The 18436-nt window shown below is 49.7% G+C and overlaps 1 long non-coding RNA gene across 1 annotated transcript; it reads right to left on the reverse strand.

Annotated features, from left to right (window-relative positions):
- Nucleotides 1-10347: 10347 nt before the first annotated feature.
- On the reverse strand, nt 10348-18336 carry LOC111835739 (uncharacterized). The gene is made up of 3 exons (XR_002836279.2): nt 18146-18336; nt 11450-11556; nt 10348-11275 (listed from the first exon to the last, which is right to left on the reverse strand). It is a non-coding gene; the product is annotated as an uncharacterized lncRNA (long non-coding RNA).
- Between the last annotated feature and the right edge of the window lie 100 nt (nt 18337-18436).

The raw sequence follows: 18436 nt of genomic DNA on the forward strand, positions 1-18436 counted from the left end.
TGTGAGCTCAGTGGTGAATAGATTCTCTCCATAACGAAGGGGTTTGCATCATAATGAGCACCGGCATGTAAAGAAGAAGCAGATCCACAGCACACCAGCCACAGCAGCGTATCTGTGTAAAACATGACGCTCTAATGTACGGATCCACTTCTCCCATTTTCCTGTGATAAAATCCAGCCCGTTCATCCAAGATTGTTAGCAGGATCTTCAACGAGGCTTATTGACTGTAAATACTCAAGGCTTTTTGCTGTTGTTTTGTAGGCAGACTTGTCTATGTGTTTGATGGTCTACTGGTGTGCCTGGGCCTCTCATTCAGTGCCATTTATTACTTGACAAACATATAGCCATTTCGTGTCAAAATAAACAGATGCATACGTATTTTCCCTTCAGAAATATAGCGTGTCTGACCGCATATTGGTGTTGGCTGGGTTCGGTCAGTATATTAAGCACCATCTGGCGTAATTAGCGGAGGAGTTCACACACGGAGCGGCATGGATGTCAGGAAATGAGTCCCGGGGCTTTCATTTTTCTGCCACGGAGTTTAATGTTCCGCACATCTGCTCGTCCGCGTCCCTTGCCGTCCGCGTCCGGGCCTTAGCGGCTATAGGGCTACAGGAGCTGGCGAGCAGAACGGCGTTGACGTCCGAAGCTGCGGGCGCGCTTTCGTTAATCCCTCCAGCGAACAGTCCAGTTTGTTTGCCGGCACACGTCCAAGAAATAATAATGAGTCTGTCCCTGTGAAGCGGGGAGGAAACGCGTCTGAGGGTTGTGTGCGTCGTGGGCTCCGGCACCGGGAAATGCCAGGGGCGAAGGTGGAGGCGGCGGCAATGAGGACAACAACAATGATGGCAACTCGTTGACCTCATGTAAATAGGTTGCCATAGGTGACTGCATTCGGGTGGGGAGATAATATCAGGCTACGTGGTGCCGGAGTTTCCAGCCGTGTGCCTTGATGAAGCAGGTATGAAAAGATGCTTTACGTTCATAAATCAGTGGGAGCTTAAAAGAAGGAGAGGCAGAACAAGGCATAAATGGATGGGCCTGACTGGGCCTGACCCAGCTGTAGCGAGCGTCAGCTGACTGGGTGACCTGGTGCTGGCCCCGGTCTGCTTGCTGATTTATCAGCTTTCATCGTGACCTTTCAGTCTCTGTGGGAGTGCCCCACCTCCGCCCTCCAGCTCCCATCTGACCAAGCGCCGACAAGCACCTTATTCCCTGTCAGCGGTTTATCCACTTGGTGTTATTTAAACTATAATTTTTTTTTAAATTTCCACCCACCCGGTGCTACCCATTTATGAAGATGCATAGGCCGGTTTGTTTTCTCCTGTCCTCGGGGAGGGGTGCGGGGGTGGGCAGCTCTTTCCACAAGAGGAGAATCGCGTCACAGGCCGGTGGAGGGCGAGAGACCCGTGTGATGCTCGCGCTTGTTGTTAAACCCAGACCCCTCAGCGGCCATATTTAATTCAAGGTTCCAGCCTTGACTGTCCTCACATGGCGGTCCTGTGCACTCTACCTCCCTGAAACAAAGACTCGTCCATCTTTTGTTCCTACTTCAGTATGATCTTGACAGCACAAAACCGAGATCATAAGGCGTGATTCCAGTTGGTGCATGAGGGTTTTTAGATTTTTGGCTTACAGGGAATGAGCAAAATTTTAAACAATATATTATTATTATTATTATTATTATTGTTGTTGTTGTTGATTTGTTGTTTTATTATTAAAATCATGAAGCATATTATTGAGCTGACAGGATAAGCTGAAGAATGCTGTGGTGTTTTTGTTGTACAAATTTTGCGTCATGTAAACATTTCATGATTTTTAATATAGCATGGTTTCTGTCTTCCTTCTGTCCTCAGTTCATGACTTCCTACACCTCCATACATAACAGAGGTTCAAATTAGGTTCAGATTATTCATGCCTTGGTGATTTTTGTAACTCGCAGCTGTACGTGTGTCAGATGACACACTCATGAGACCGGTGAAGCACTCAGTGTCCCATGGTGTTCAGTCTATGGTTTCTGCCAGTTATTGTATTGGTGGCTGAACTCCGGCATTGTGGAAGAGTGTTCAGGGTTTCCTGTGCTGTATATACGAGAGACAGGTCCTTTCCAATGTGTCGATCTGAATCCAAGAGGAAGACAGGAAGTAGGACCCGCAGCATATTTATTATAGACTTTGCAGCTTTTTTCCCCGTCAACTAAATGGTATAATCATTGCCATTATGATCATAAACGTCTTTTCCTGATATAGGAAGTCTTCAGGAGATTACCGTAAGTGTGCGAAAGCACGGCATGATTTAGAAACTGCCGGACTGCTTTGGAGGGTAATTCAGTGCACAGTGAAAGAGTAGTGAGCGCCAGCAAGCCTGCTTAGAGGATCTTGCGTCATCTTTATCCCAGCCTCCATGCCACAGTCTGGGAAGGAGCTCGGTGTAATTATAGAGCCCTGTCTGGTATCTCTCCCGCCTCCTGCATTAATATCCAAAAATAGTCCCATCCCGTCCACTAGAAAAGGCAAAAAGGGTGTGACACGAGAATGCCCCTCCCCACCTCTGAACCACCACCCAAAAGCTAACCCCTTCATGTTATCCTCAAAAAAAAAAAACTCGAGCATGTTGCCTCATGATCTCATTGGTCGGTGGAGGCCAAAAGAGGGTTGTCAAAGTGGGAGTGGCGGTGGCGGTGGCGGAGGAGATCCAAGGGACCGAATGTCTCAGAAGGTAGCAGGGGGGCTGTGGAGGTTCAAACCCCGCATCCCTGTCCTCCCTACTGTGAACAGGTAAATAAACCATCTCTTTGGAGGGGGGAGAGTCTATTTGTGAAAGGTCAGCAGCCTTTGCTGTGACATGGCACGGAGGGGTGGGGGTTGGCCTTATATCCGCCCCCTAGCTGTGACCATCTGCAAAGCGCGTCTGTCAGACCATTTTCATGAGACAGCAGGGCAGTGATCCAACCTGTCACCCAGATAGGATGGAAGGAGCAGAGGGACACAGGTATCTCTCTCTGGGACTGGTGTAGCCTCCAATATACAGCCAGCGAGCTTAACCCAATCTACCGCCGTCAGTCAGGCCTGCTTTGGTGAGATCTGTCACCTGCTGGCACGAAATCACATATAAATGCTATGCTATTGGTTAATTAAACTATTTTTTATCTGTTTATGCCAACACATATTTATGCAATAAATGTATCTTAAATATATATGGGCCTATATATTTGTGTACATTTAATAGACGGACGTATGTCTGACTATCCCACTTGCTATTATTTTCTTCTTGTCATTTATTTTTGCTGATAAACAGCCCGTTTTATGTAGAGGGCAAAGCATCCACACCAGAGTCACTAAAGAAGCAAATGAAAAAGCAGCGGCTTGCAGCCGTCCGGTGGGCGTGTGAGCGGCGCTTTATCATTAGGCTGGAAAACGAGGTTCTGGAAGCCGTCGCAGGCGAGTTGACTTACCAGGTGCAGCCTCGATGCATGCGCCTGCGCCCTCAGACGCCTCCGGGGGGCGCCGCTCAGCCTCGCGGGGCCCTGTGAGGAAACAGAAAGCGAAAGTGCCCGGCACCCTGACTGAGCTCGCGCTGCCACGTGGAGAGAAAAAACAGGCCACGTTTCCCGCCTCTGCAGGTTTGACGCCGCAGGGTGGCCACTGTGGGGAGTACTGGGTCCAAAGCTGGGATTCAGAAGGGCCATGAAGGTATGAAAAAATGCCCCCACCTTTGGGCCCGCCCCTGCTGAGCAGGAAGCCCTGTGCGTGTGGCTGGAACCATCTTCCTTTAGACTGCCATGCCAGCAGGTCAGTGAGGGGATTTCCGTGAGTAAGAAGTCACTCCAGCGTCTGTGTGTGTCTGGTCTGTAAAATGATCTTAACGCTCTGCTCAGTAGACTGGATGGAAACAGCCTGAGGGCAAAGCAGCACCTTCCCAATAGATGGGAGGGTCAGCCATGTTGTCATGGCACGGCACTCTGCTTTCTCAGAGCATGCTCTCAGGGAGGGGCCTCCCCCCCCCCCGCCTCGAGCAGTCAGTGCTGCGTGGGTAGACTGTTCCGCTAGGTGTCTCTTTATCTCGCCATGTGACCTTCAGCGGGGGAGGGTGTACAGCGTCAGGCGAATGCGGAGAGGGGGGGGTACATCACATTGCTTCTTGGCACGGCCCACCGAACCCATCCAGGGTTGCACATGGATTCATGGCCAGCTGGGGGCGGGGGGGGGGGGTGTTTCCTTTTTTTAGCAGAACTCCGATACTGGCCAGTTGGAAGTAAACAAACGATGCCCTTTAGCAGCGATACCACGGTCCCTGACTCAGGCCGCCCAAGGCTGAGCTAAGCGCGTTGTTTTCGCGCCGCTGAACGGAGCAGCTGCACATTGGTGTCGGCCCCCAGTTTCACCGCCGTGAGGCTGGACCGGCCGGTCGAGCGTCGCTAATGACGCAAGACGTCGCGGCTCGGGGTTCGAGCCGTGGCCGGCCGGGAGCGTACCATTACAGAGAGGGTGGGGACTGAGCTTAGTTGTTAGACCAATATATATACCCCTACACCCCCAACTGGATGAGGAAGGGGGAGGGGACAATGAGGGCTGAAGGCTGGCATGTGTCGTCATGACAAACCCTGGAGAACTAACTGAAACTGACAGTCGGGAGCAGGAAAATGTCAGAGAGGAGGCCCTGCAGCTGCGAGCGGCTAATTAAACACTTTGCCTCCTTTTAAATTGTGATGACTTTTTTTTTTTTGCCTTTTTGGTTTGTCTGGCATATTGGGGTATTTTCATATTTCTCTCCTTGGCAGTTAAGAAAGAAAAAAAAGCTGATAACTCAAGGAAAGTCAAATGAGAGGCTGCTTTAATGGATGTGAGGGGAAGGGGAGGGGGGGGGTGAGGTGAAAAGATTAAAAAACAAATTATTTCTAGAAAGCCCAAAATAGGTAGTGGGTTTTGGGAAGGGTGGAGCTGAATGTTTTTTTTTTTTGGCTTAGAAGAACGAGGATTTGCATAAGCCCATTACCCTAAGTATAAGACATGGAGATTTCCACCTTGGACAGGTGGAGAGGACCACCTCACCCCCCCCCCCCTCCCCACCCCATCTGGACGGAAAGCCAGGGTTGGAGATAAAAGATGGGCGTGTAAAGACGGCCGCTTTCAGGGGATGATGAAAAGGCAGCGGCCTGAGTGAAGCTGCTGGTTTCACTATGGTCTGTCAGCTGAGTGAAGCCTCCTTTTCAGCCGGATTTATACAGCGCCCAGGTGTGCCGCCTCTATAGACAAACTGAAAGCCGTGAGTCAGCCTCGCCTGAGGCTGTATCCGCACCGAGCCAGGAGGCAGGGGCCCTCGGAGAGGGGGGGCCGGTCTGCCGGCGGCCCGAGCCTTGCTTTCTCAGCCGCCCGGACCCAAGCCGGCAGAGGGACTGGGAGGGAAGAGGCCCAGGGGGAGGGGGATGCGGTGCCGGTGCCTTGTGGGACTCCAGTGGGCCGGGTTTACCGTCATTTTGCGGCGTGTGTGTGTGTGAGGGGGGGGGGGGCGGAGGCTCAGATGGTGGGTGGCATGACTATAAGTGATGGCAGATGTGCAGGCAGGACCCACAGGCATGACCCACAGGCATGAATAGGTACGGCCCGGCTGACACATTCCGGCCGGTCATCTCGGCGAAAGCCAGCATTCTGACGCATGTCCAGGGAACAAGTCGATGTCCGCCCAAGGGGTGGGGGGGGTGTTCATGCCTGACGGGGGCCTTTGTGTGTCTGTCTTGCTCACACTGAGCCCAGACTTGATTTTCCGGCTTCCCTCCTCGCCTGACCCGGCCCGGTAAGACGACACGGCTCAGCCGACGAGACCCAGCTGTTCCTGTTCCCCGATACACACCGCGGTGCTGCCTCATGATGCCCTTTGACCCCCGCAGAGAACGCCCACCCACCACCACCGTTTTTTTTTAGGTTTTTCAGAAACCACTCTGGTACAGACAGTGTAAACAGGAGCCCCTATGTTAGAAAACAAACAAGGATATTATATTTATCACCTTGAGATGGGGGGTGGGGGGGTATTTCTGAAAACACAGAAGGGTGCCCCCCCCACATGTCTGCGGGTGTATATATATATCCCTGGGTGAGCTTGGAAGGTGTTACTGCCCCACCGCTGACAGCCCTAGTGACCCCCCCCTCCGTCATGGTCTCTGTGCTGGATGGTCTGTAAGGTGAGGCAGACTCAGCCCCCTGCTCCTCACTGCTGTCACCCAATCCGCTGTGAAGCCTCCCATCAGCCTGTCTCACAAGATCCGGTTGCCTGGATGCCAGGGCCAAGCGAGGCTTCAGGTTCCAGGACGTGACAGCCTGAAATGAGAATCCACATTGTTGTACACCAACGCCTCACCCCCCCGCCCTCCCCAGCCAGAGGCCAGGGGGATTCTGGGATGGATGAACAACAAAGGGATTCTTAGAAGCACGCTGAAGCAGAGAAAGCAGAGAGGCACAAAGGGAGCGGGCAGCTGAGCCGGCACCCCCTTCCCCCCCGTGGGTATCTTCAGGCTGGCGAGTCGAGTGCCGCACCCCCTGGTCCCCCGTGGGTATCTTCAGGCTGGCGAGTCGAATGCCGCACCCACTCGTCCCCCGTGAGTATCTTCAGGCTGGCGAATCGAGTGCCGCACCCCCTCGTCCCCCGTGGGTATCTTCAGGCTGGCGAGTCGAATGCCGCACCCACTCGTCCCCCGTGAGTATCTTCAGGCTGGCGAATCGAGTGCCGCACCCCCTCGTCCCCCGTGGGTATCTTCAGGCTGGCGAGTCGAGTGCCGCACCCCCTCGTCCCCCGTGGGTATCTTCAGGCTGGCGAGTCGAGTGCCGCACCCCCTCGTCCCCCGTGGGTATCTTCAGGCTGGCGAGTCGAGTGCCGCACCCCCTCCTCCCCCGTGGGTATCTTCAGGCTGGCGAGTCGAGTGCCGCACCCCCTCGTCCCCCGTGGGTATCTTCAGGCTGGCGAATCGAATGCCGCACACCCCTCAGCCCGTCACATGACATCACCTTCCCCACATGGTGCAAATGAAGTGTGCTTGTGCAGACAGAGCGACTGGCACATTTGGGTTTACCTGTGGGCCGGACGCCATTTCTAACATCACCGCTAGTCTGTAGTCTGGCTTTTTTTTTACATAGATTTTTACTACTTATAGTAGCTCTTACTCTCTTTCAAAGATGAGTAGCGCATATGGAGGTGCGCCTCCACTGCACCCCCACCCCTCTCCTAGCCGGACCCCCCCACCGGCCAGTCAGCTGTGCTCCCGGGGAGCCAACATTGCTGATGGGCTTGCTGAGTGAGCAGAGGCTTTCATCATCGCTGGAAGCAGACAGCGTCACACCCATGCATGACACCCCCCCCACCCCAAATGAACACAGCTCCTCCCCCCGCTGGCTTTCCTGTCCAACCAGTCAGCCCATGTTTATTTGCTGCAGAGTCCTTCCTGGCCAGATTAACACAGTACAGGTGCAGCACATAACAGACCAGGAATGGGGTGCCACAGCCTTTAGTCACCCCCCCCCCTCCCCCCTCAATCGTCACAGTTGGGTGACAGAGGACAGGTCCATTACATAAAAGATCAGTGCTGGAGACTCCTGCAGACTGCAAGACATGTTGCAATTAGCATCCAGCTGACATTTGACGCACAGTGAGGGGGGGGGGGGGGTCAGCAGAGAAGCTGTGGGTTTGCTAATCTCAAACCCCCCACCCCATCCCCCGAATGGCACAGTCATGGCAGAGAGGCACTCTCTCACTAGACGAAAAACAAGGAGCAGATCTACATCAGGCCAAACCTCAACCTCTTCGTTGCATCACTCTGTCACCAACGGGCCCACTCAAGGTCACCCGGCACCGACAGCATATATCTTCTTTTAATCCAGGCCTCTGAAACTAGCAGCCTGTTAGTTCTGTTTGTTTCTCTCTTTTTTTTTCTTTTCCTTTTCACAGAGCCGTCGTCAGAATGAAAAAGGCTGCAGTTTGCCTGCGGCCTGTATCCTTCCCAGGGCCAGACGGCCAGATAGCCCTGCTGACTCACGCGCCAGCGTCTGCTCCACAGACACGGCAAGCGAAAACAAAAAAAACACGCAGTGCTTGGCCTGAAGGAAAAACAGTGAAGCGCATTGGGAGAGCACGGTGGGGGGGGGGGGCGTGGGAGCGAGAGAGAGAGACCCACGTAGCGGGCTGCAGCCACGCCTCATTTGGGAGACGCTGTCTGTAATCTACCTAACCCTGCTCTGCATAAATGCCTTCTCTCCAGTGGTACTTTTCCACAGAGCTCTGTCCCCGGTGTATGGGCACACCCGCGTGGCACAGAGACACACACAGCGCCTTACATTTCCCAGTAAATTCTGTTATAGTCTGGCTCACACCACCACCTGTAAAACTGCCCAGTCAGCGTTAAAACAGACGCGTAGCTCTCCACACTGGGGGGCCCCCCACCCTTCCCCCTCCAGCCTCCTCAGATTCAAACCTAAAATGCGAGGAAACCAAACAGCCCGGCTACCGTCGGCACGGTCGCTTGGAGCGGGGTGACGTTCGACTCCAGGAGCTGCGAGTCTCACAGAGGGATGGGAAACATCATTAGAGCGGCTTCCAGAGCCTGTATGGCTCAGCGGGGGTGGAATGACAGGACTGGGGTGGGGGGGGGGGCTGGTTCTTCTGAGCCCTAATGACCTGAATGAGGACCAGCCTGGGCGCCATGCTCGACTTCCTTGGTGCGTCTCTTGGCACAACAGGAGCTGCCCCTCATTCCTCAGACTCAAATCAGACTTAGGGAGACGCAGCATTACCACAAAGTTGTTGGCCAGCCTCTCTGTATATCCCCCTCCCCGCCTTTCGGGGAATCATTAGCCGCCAATCCGGACCCTTTTGGTTCAGCAGAAAGTTGCTTACAAGACGAAACGTGGCCCATTAGCCGGTCGGATGGGAACCGCTAGGCCCCATTATAACACGTAGCACGTGCCAACATCACGGATAATGTGCTCGTGTCCTTCCTCAACCCTGCGTCCATGGCGGCAAGGCCGTGCCGAAGATGATGCGGTCGCCCGGACGCCGGCGTGAGAGCACGTTTGTTGTTTTTCCTACCGGTCCCAGTCGCGGATGCCCATCAACGGATCTCAAGAACGGGTTCCTTGTTCAGGGGCCCTTCAAAGCAGTTTGTGCAGAACAAGGTTCATCTGTTTTCAAAACGAGGTGGAAGCCATTGGCTAGGACGTGTTTCCCGCTCTCTCTGTGCCAACAACAACTCCCTGCATGCAGAACTCCCTTACAGTTATCTTCACACACCTTCACACCGGGGAGCAGGTTAGCCACTGTGTATTTTCCTTGGAGGATAGACTTTGTCGGAGCATGCAGGGATCACATGCTTAGGCACCACGCATTTCTGCAATTGGCCCTGATTACAAAACCTGAGTCACTCATGCAAAACACGCTTGGCTTGGTTTGTTTGCCTTGCTGAGTCATGGCTCCACCCTGCCTGGACACACATCACTGCGAATTAACTGTCTGCCAAGTACGTTGACGTCCTTGGTGCTTCCATGCTGAGTTAAGGGGGGGGGGGGCTTGAGCAATATGACAGGGTCTATATGAAGGGTGCGCAAAAAGAAAACAAAACCAGCACAAGAAAAGCACCAACCTCAACAGGAACAGTGCTAACTGCAATATTAATGACGAAATATGGTCTATGTCAAGATTAGCATGACCAGGCAAAAAGGAACACGTGAAAATGCCAGATGTTTTCACATAGCCGTGTGTGCGCTCCACCTGATTAGACAGGCATGGAGGAATCTGGAGCTTGGGAGTTAGGTGGATGGGCCGGCTTGTGGGGGTTGGGTGTCAACCTTTGGTCAACCTTCATAAGCCCCATGGAGAAACCCGGAATAATTTAAACAATCCTTTGACTGACTTTTAAGATGCAAGGGGTTTAAAATGTGTCAACAGGATTTGAGTGATTGAACGGCAAAGTCAAATTGTGCTCCTTGACAGCCAATTTGTGATGAAGTGTGTCTGTATGGCATCGAGAGCTGAGCAAGGTCCACCCACCGGGGACCTTAAATGACCCTTCATTCCAGCCAGGGTGCAAAATATGCACTGCGATTTGCTCATACACTCTGGCTGAAGCATGAGGGGTGATTCCATCTAAGGACTACTGGTTGATCTCCTATCGTTGATTCCATTGAATACAGACTAGGTATTTAAGCTGGGGTCCTTCTCTTTTTTTGGGTGACCGGCACAGTGCCTGATGCAAAATATCCTACTGAGACCCAAGGAAAAAAGTGTCCTTGAGTTTTAGGATATTTGTCTTTGGAGGAAATAAGACATCTTACAATTTAGATTTTTTCTAATTTATTTTTATTTTTAATTTGACAGCATGTCCTCTTTAGTGTACAACAGGAATAAATATGTTTCCTTACATCAGTGAAAAGATGCAAAAACAAAATGTCCACTACAATGGACATAAATGAATGGACCGGGTCTCAGGGGGATAAAGTCCATTGTGGATCAGAACTGGATGGCTCCTGAGCCCGATCCCTCTGTACAGAAGCAGATAGTGAAATACACATTCGGCTTTTTCTGGGCACACACAGGCTTGAATGCCATGCAGGTGAAACAGGTTTCGCACCTAATAGGGTGTGACCATGGGATTTCAAGCGATAAGAGAATACAGCACACAGCAGGCCTGTGCAGGAACCCCGCTCGAGTGTTGACACTGCGGCACACAAGTTCGTTAAAGCTGACGAAGGGACCCATGAAGTGCCAGACGTGAGAGCGTGAAAGTCACTGGGCCTGACTTCCAGTTTGCGCGATTCTAAGAAATCAGTGGGAGGATCCCTGCACGAGAATGCAGGCCGTGGAAAGCGTGAGAACATTCTGCTCAGGAAGTTGTTTTCATTCATTTTTTTCAGCTCTGTAAAGTCTTTCTTTCACATCTGGTCCCAATTATAATTCAAACGAATAGTTTAATCGTGACGGCAGCACTGTGAGGTTATCGTAGTGAGAGGCCTGCTGAAATGGGGGGGGGGGGGGGGGCGATAAACAGATGCTCAGATGGGCTTCAGGAATTTGTCCAAAATATGTAGCATTGTTGCTAAAGGGGGTCAGTGGGTTTGCCTCTAATACAAGAGGACGCTGCAGGCCGCTCTGCACACCTGTCACTCGTGCTGGAGCAGCAAGGATGAGGCTTTTCCTGCAGCCCCCTGGATTCAGGCCCATGTTGAAATGCATTGGAAGTCTGAGTAGAGTGAGTGTGGAGCTGAATCCATTGATGCTCTCTCTCTCGTGATCCATTCTGTGTGATATCGTAGAAAAAAATGTCACTGAGACGCGCAAAGTTTTATCATACTTTATGCAAATGAGCTTACATCATCAGAAACCTTCTGGCACGTAAACACTGCAATCTGATTTGATGGGGGAGGGTGGGGAAAATCAGTAAAGGGAGTATCGGGATACGGAAGAAACCCACAGGAAATGCCACGGCAGCATGGAGTTTGCGAGGAGTGCTTTTCCATGTGGTGTCATGTGCGGAAGCTGCCGGCATCTGGGAAAGGAAATCTCCGTTGCTGGCCAGGGCTGGGAAGAGAAACGGAAAATCCCAAGATGGTTAAGAATTGCCGAGTGGAAGATGGATGTGCAGTGCGACTGGATGATGAACCACAGACACGTATCGCAGTGATTCCCCCCCCCCCCCCCCATTTCGGAACAGCTGCTTCCTCTGCCCACCCAGCCAGCTCCGCTCACAGACACGGGAGCAGAAAGGCAATAGCCGGCTGTTGATTAATCCGTCGGCGTGGTGACAGAAGCGACGGTTGTTAGCAGTAAGTGCAGCGGAAACTGCAGTGGGGGGGGGGGGGGTTTCTGAAGGACGAAGGACCAAGACTCAAAAGTCACTTTCAGGGTGATAATTAACAGGGCTGCTGTGTCACCACATCCGGTGCTGTTTTTCTCACCTGAGCGTGACATCGACTTGGGGACACGGTGTCCGGTGACAGCTGCACGACAGCAGGCGGGGCCCACGTCCCCCACCTAACGGGGCCACCAGCATCAGCACACACGGAGGTGACACATCAGCTCTCCCATCTCAGAGCGAAGGCCCCCCCCGGGGGACTGTATAAACGGAACGCGGTGACGTCCCCTCTGTCCCCACCCCTGACCCGGTCCCACTTCTGAGCAGAAGATGTCACTGCTAGGTAACTGGCAGCTTAGGGGAAGTAAGCAGTGACCTGTGGCATTAAGAGAGATCTCAGACAGAACATTAACCCTCACCTTGCATGGAGACAAAGCTTAAGCCGGTTACATAAAGTATATATCATCCGGGGGAAACTATTTTTAATATTTTTCCCAATAGTGCTGTAAACATCAGGGTTTCCGCGCCTGGTTTATCCCCTTTTGCGGTGGCCTTTTGTACGCGAATGTGGCTTCACATATAATTTGTGACGTGAAGCGCTGCTTTCTGGACTTCATGTCCTCGGTTCTGTTGTTCCAGCTCCTGAAGTGTCCGGCTGTGCCGTCATTCCCCTTGGCAACCAGGGCCTCAGATGGTCTGGCTTTTGCTGCGCTTTCAGACTGTCGAGACGTGCGCACAGCAAACCCTGAACAACAAAGCACTAAAATCCATGTCCCCATTTTGCCTTTATTAATGGGGTGTGTTTGTGTGGGGGAGGGTGTCTCTGCTGCCTGATCAATATTGAAACTGTCCCAGCAGCTTTGGCTAAACCACATAATTTGCAAATGGCTCTTGGCCTTATTTAACATTGTCACAGAAGGGATATTCTGGGTGTGTGTTTTTTCTTCATAATTTGTGCAAAACTGATTTTTTTTTTTCAGTTCGGTGCTGATTGTCTCCCTTGACGGGCAGCTGTGTGCGAAGTGGATCGTTAATCCTCACACATGTGGCACATCTGGACCCAAGCCTAACTCGTTACTGTTTTTTTTTTTTTTCCTGTTCCAGTTTCTGCTGCCATGGCAACCCCTGCATGTTTGGCAGAGGGCCTTTGAAGGCTGGGAGACAGAAAGGGGTGGGGGGAGCTCAGGGAGGGAGGGGGAGGGTGTGCGTGTGTGTGTGAGAGAGAGAGAGACCGAGGGAGCTGGCCTCCATCCAGAGTAATCATACTGCAGGGTTGAAATGCGGCCTTTGGCTGCACACCAGGTTTCAGAGAACAAAGATGTGAGCGTCTAATGTTGGCGGCGAGGCTCACTTGGCACTCTCTGCCGTTTCCCATCAGCCCCTGTGCCTTGGCTGCCTGCCACCTCCCTCATTTCTCCACCCCCTCACTCCAACACCCCAGGGCTGCAAAGAGGATTAGGGAAGAAAAAAAAAATGGGGGGGGGGGGACTTGTTTTTCTCTAGCCTCCTAACCCTGCCCCAATGACATCACCTCTCCTGCTTCCAGATGCTGGCCGGCCAGTCGCGACCTCCCCCCCGCCCCCCCCCCAAAAGATTCTTCCCCTTTTTTTTTTTCTTTTTTCAAATCCGTCTTCCATTTTATAATTGCTGTCAGGGGCTGCGTTTTTCCGTGAAGGCCGTGGCCGTCCTCGGCCCCCGCGGAATGCCGAAAACGGAATTTAGGGTGTCCCGCACATTCTAGCATACTAATCCCCTGCGCCAATTTGCCGACCCAGAATTTTTCACGCTGTTATTTCGCTATCTTTTTTTTTTCCTCTTCTTAATCTCCGTGGTGGTTGCAGTCTGAGCCAGAGAGCTGTCAGTGCAGCACAAGCCATTTAGGGACACAGTTATTTTCAGGGAAGGGCTGTCTGAATTTTTTCCAGCTAACAAAATAAGGCGGCCTTTCAGAGCAGAAGCTGCGGAGCTCACATGGTTGGAGATCTTGCTTTTGAAACATGTGCCGCCCTTGCATGGCGTTTCAATGTGACCCTTTGAAATCCGCCTGTTCTTCTCGCTCTCCCGTTTCCTTTTAAAGGACTATGAGCGATGACAACGTAAACTGGAAGGAAAAAAAGAGAAACTAACTACCCAGTGTTGGCTCATGTGGAGGCCTTATGAAATATTGAGAGCCAGAAAAACAGGCATTGCGGTCTAGTTTAGATACCACTCAGGAGTGGGGGCTGGTGCACTGTGCTTAAAATAATATTAGCAAGCATGCACTATGTGTTACTTAAAAAAACTGTATCATACGTGCATCATTTCACTGTTTTTACTGAATGGGAGTGGTCTGAGAAATCGAACTTCCTTATTTGTGTGCAGATCTCAGAGTTGTAAAATAAGGCCGGGGGGGGATGTCTACAAAATCGCATCAACGCCATAAACAGGATGTGGTTTGTCACTTGGGGTATCCTGGCGAGAATGAGATCTCCATGGTAACGCCTTCCTGTGGCAGATACAGTCGATGATGAGGAATAACAGACCAGCATCTCTCATGACACTGAAAGGGGAAGCGTTCGTCGGCAGCCCGCTTGCGACATCGCTTGAGGAATGTGGCCGTTTTCCTTTTAGACCCAGCAAGCAGCCTTTTGATACTTGCAGCTTTCATCATTAGGCACATCGTCCAAAATTCGATATCCTCCTGCCATATAAATATCTGATGCTTCTTCCTGTCCGTGCAAAATGCGTATCGGACTCGGACGGGGACAGGGGGTTAGGGACGATGGCAGCACAGATGCGATTTGCCTTCGAGTGCGCAACTAATGCGAGCATGCATTTCTCTGGCGGGGTCTAAGGGCTGCAGTGCTGGAGGGGATGTAGGGGCATTAGCAATCTGAGGAAGCAGCAGAGGTTTGGGATGCACAATGACCCACCTGGACCGCTAGGGCGCCTGTGTAAATGTATTTTTAAAAATAATTAATTATAAAATGATAAATAAAAAAACATTAATAAAATCATAAAACTTGGCATTGCAACAATGACATTAATTTGTTATTAGTATTAAGTTTTATTCAACGGGGATTTAATAGCAAGATATCACATGGTCCTCGATCCAGAAATATACGTCTCTCAATTAGGATACGGCTTGCAATCCCTGTGTTATACTAATTATACAGGCCTCTGGACCACCAGCAAAAAAAAAAAAAACATTAGAAAAAAGTTTTTTCTTTCAATTGCTTGGTGGCACAAAAAAATGTATCCCCACATAATCGTTTGCATAGAGGAGTATGTCTTTGGGGAAAAAGAGAAAAAAATCAAAATATATCTGTTGTTGTTTATTAACATTTTGCTAGCTAAATTTGGCTTCATCAAGGAAGCGCTACAGCAGCAGTGACAGGCAGCATTATTAATCATGGAGACAGGGCCGTTAATTATAGTATTAATTCAAAAAAGTATATAACTATATACATGTATTGAGAAGTGCAGAGGATCAGAGCCTACACGCGATGCATTAAACGTGAGAATTGCATCCTGCAGTACTTTCCTGAGATTTAATTTCTGTCTAAACAGTTAAACGACTGTATTGAACTGGATGGAATTTGAATTACTGACCAATATTACAAGGCCTGACTGCTTTTTTAAAATCCAAAATCGATTCTCGAAGGTGCAATAGTAAGCGGCATATAAACTTCTGCTTTCCCTGGCGCCAAAGTCACTTCCAAAGGTGCCTCCCTGTCCCCACCCACGGTACCCAGGGGCTGGTCTAAGGGAACCCTGCCGCCACAAAAGGCTGAGCTGTGGAACACGTGTGAACGCATGTGGTAGCATAATGCTAGAGGTGAAGGAACCGCACAGCTAGTCTTTCATTTGCCCGTTTAAAACAAGGGTTTCTCTTTCACTTATTAACTACTCAAAAGTCTGACAGACAAATGATTCAGTCATTTCAAACCGAGAAAGGCCATTTCACTCTTTATCGTCGTATCGGCACAGCAATACAACTCAGGAATCACGCAATACCATTCTGATACCGTTTAGCTCATGATTAACCACATGCACATAATAAACATATATGTTTTCTTTTAAAAACAATAATCACATTTAAGTGATTTTTAAAAAGCAAATACTGTAACAAAAAAAATACATTCACATTCTGATTACCACCGGTGAAAATGATAATTTTAAAACGATTATTTCATCAGTGACCTTCCAAATTAAGAGTTTCTTTCCTGTGTCCGTTAATAAACTTGTAAACGAGCAGTCCTGTAGACAACGCTGCACAAAATGTACCCATACTCGTATACTTTCATTAACCACTGCATTTATGCACTTGTAAAAGGAGCTTTAAGTTAGCAGAGAAAAACACAAAAGTATCAGAGAAAGTGACACCGAGAAGTGGGAGGCGGAGCATGAGGTTTTCAAATATCTATTTATGAAATTCGGGTTCTGGATCTGCACATGCCCTTGAATAGATGGCCGCCAGCCAACAGCTTTAGTTTGTTGTTCTAGGGATGGGCGAGGTAAGAAATGGGTACGTGACTAAACATCTAACTTCCTCTTTCAAACGTCGTCACGAGGGCTTGCAAAAACAAATCCCGCTTTGTGTCTGCAGATTTCAGACGCATTGCCTCACCCGAGGAACTGTACGTTAAGCTGCAACCGCTTGGACCGAGTCCAACGCAAACAAATTATGGATTGTTTTTTTTTCCTGCCCCAATTAAGGTTAACGTACAAAGTATCCAAACGACTACTACCGAAATGTGCTGAGCTCAAACAGTAACCATGCGATCAGACTTCCCTCTCTGTTGGGAAGAGAAAGGAAGGGTGTTTGTGCTGTCTGTACACTGGCTGCATATTTCCCGTGTCGGGCTGACAGGCTCCTTCTGTCTGTGCGCCATTTGTAATTACACACGTGTAAACATCCCAAAAGTGCGCTTTGAACTCCGCAGCAGCTCGAATGGAGGCGATATGACGGATGCCGGCTGTGAAATGTGACCACGCTCGGCTCTGCTGCGCTCTTACACATGCGGACATGCAGTGCGCATTTGTACTGTTTCGGGATCCTGGGTTTAAACGTTAATGTTTTCATAACCAAAATCTTTACGTCTATCCCAAATCAAAGGCAAATAATGCGTAGGTTTTTTTTTTCGTTTTAAGGTCCACAATTCGCATAGCTATCAACTAACAGAACTATTTCTTAGACTATTTTACTTTCACAATCATTCAATTATGCATTATTTTGCATTCTGTCGCATGGTGACACGGTTTCGGCGGTGACAGCCGTTAAGTGAATTTGCGGTAATCTGGAGGACGCATGTGGCGTTTTAAAAAAAGACCATCTGGAAATCCCCACGTACTTCGGCTGGCCGAAACCATAGCTCTAAATATTTGGCTTTTCTGTATAATAAATGCGGAAAACATTTTCGGTATATGGAGGAAAACCGCCCACTTGCTTTTCAACGTAACCAGGGGTGGGGTTTTTACCGAAAATGTCCGAAACATACCTAGCCAGCTACTTAGACTAACTGTTAAAACTACCAAGTGACAAATTACATTATTTGTTGCCACTATAGTTTATCGAAGAGCGTAGTTTTGCTTATAAAATAAACTCTAACTTACAGATAATATAATGCATCCCAAAACGTATACTTGGGAATAAGCGCAAAGCTAAACTTCTGCCTTAACAGAATGGATTCGGTTTAAGTGTCAATTGATTAAAAAACGTGCTGAAACACAACAAGACACTTCTCCTTTAAATATCCCGAAACGGTTGAAAGGACTGAATCTGCCTTGGTAACATGAGCTGTTTAATGCACGGTTGGCTGGGGGGCAAGTATAAGGTGTGACGCAGCGCTGGCATTCTGACTGGAATGTGGATTTGCTAAATGGGGTTCGGAGTGCCAATTACTTACAGTCACGTATTTTGTGAGCATGCGTGTTGCAGCAGGGAGCTGGAGCAGGTTGGTGACGCCACCAGCAGGCTGAGACTAGCCGATTAAAGGGTATTAACACCTTGAGACCAGGAACAAATCGAATCGGCAGGAGTTTTCATTTTTGCTTATTTTAAAATGATTTTCTACTTAAATTCGTGTATACAGTGTGACGCCAAAAAATTAGCCACTTTCCCGGCTACATTCAGAAATAACAAGCCGAATGTAATTCCACATAAGATGTAAGATTTCCGCTTACACACAAAAAAATTAACTGAAATAACATTCATGCAGTCCGAGGGTAGCTCTTCCCTATGCATAAACCTCCACTCTCATCCCTCTGAGTGCGACAGGAAGAAAACATTTTCCGTCCCAATTGCCAGTAGTTAGCAAGTAAATAAGCACGTACTCAGATGAACATCCAAGATTTTACTAAATCTTCTCCGTCGCGTCGTCCATTAAACGGTGGAATATAAATAGAATATTCATTAAACGTCAACATAACAAGACACGATAAAATAATAAACGCATCCGGACGTTCCCAAACCGTTAAACGAGTATTTTTTTTAAATCTTGGTCCGAGCTTGCATTCCTGGCACAAGTTCAATTGATTTAATAAAAAGGGGGCAGAGTCTGTGTGAGTGAGCATGCGCTGGAGGGGGGCCGTCGAAGAATCAAGTAAATAGAACCGGAGCTGGAA

Source organism: Paramormyrops kingsleyae, chromosome 3, assembly GCF_048594095.1.
Source record: "Paramormyrops kingsleyae isolate MSU_618 chromosome 3, PKINGS_0.4, whole genome shotgun sequence".
Taxonomy (NCBI): domain Eukaryota; kingdom Metazoa; phylum Chordata; class Actinopteri; order Osteoglossiformes; family Mormyridae; genus Paramormyrops; species Paramormyrops kingsleyae.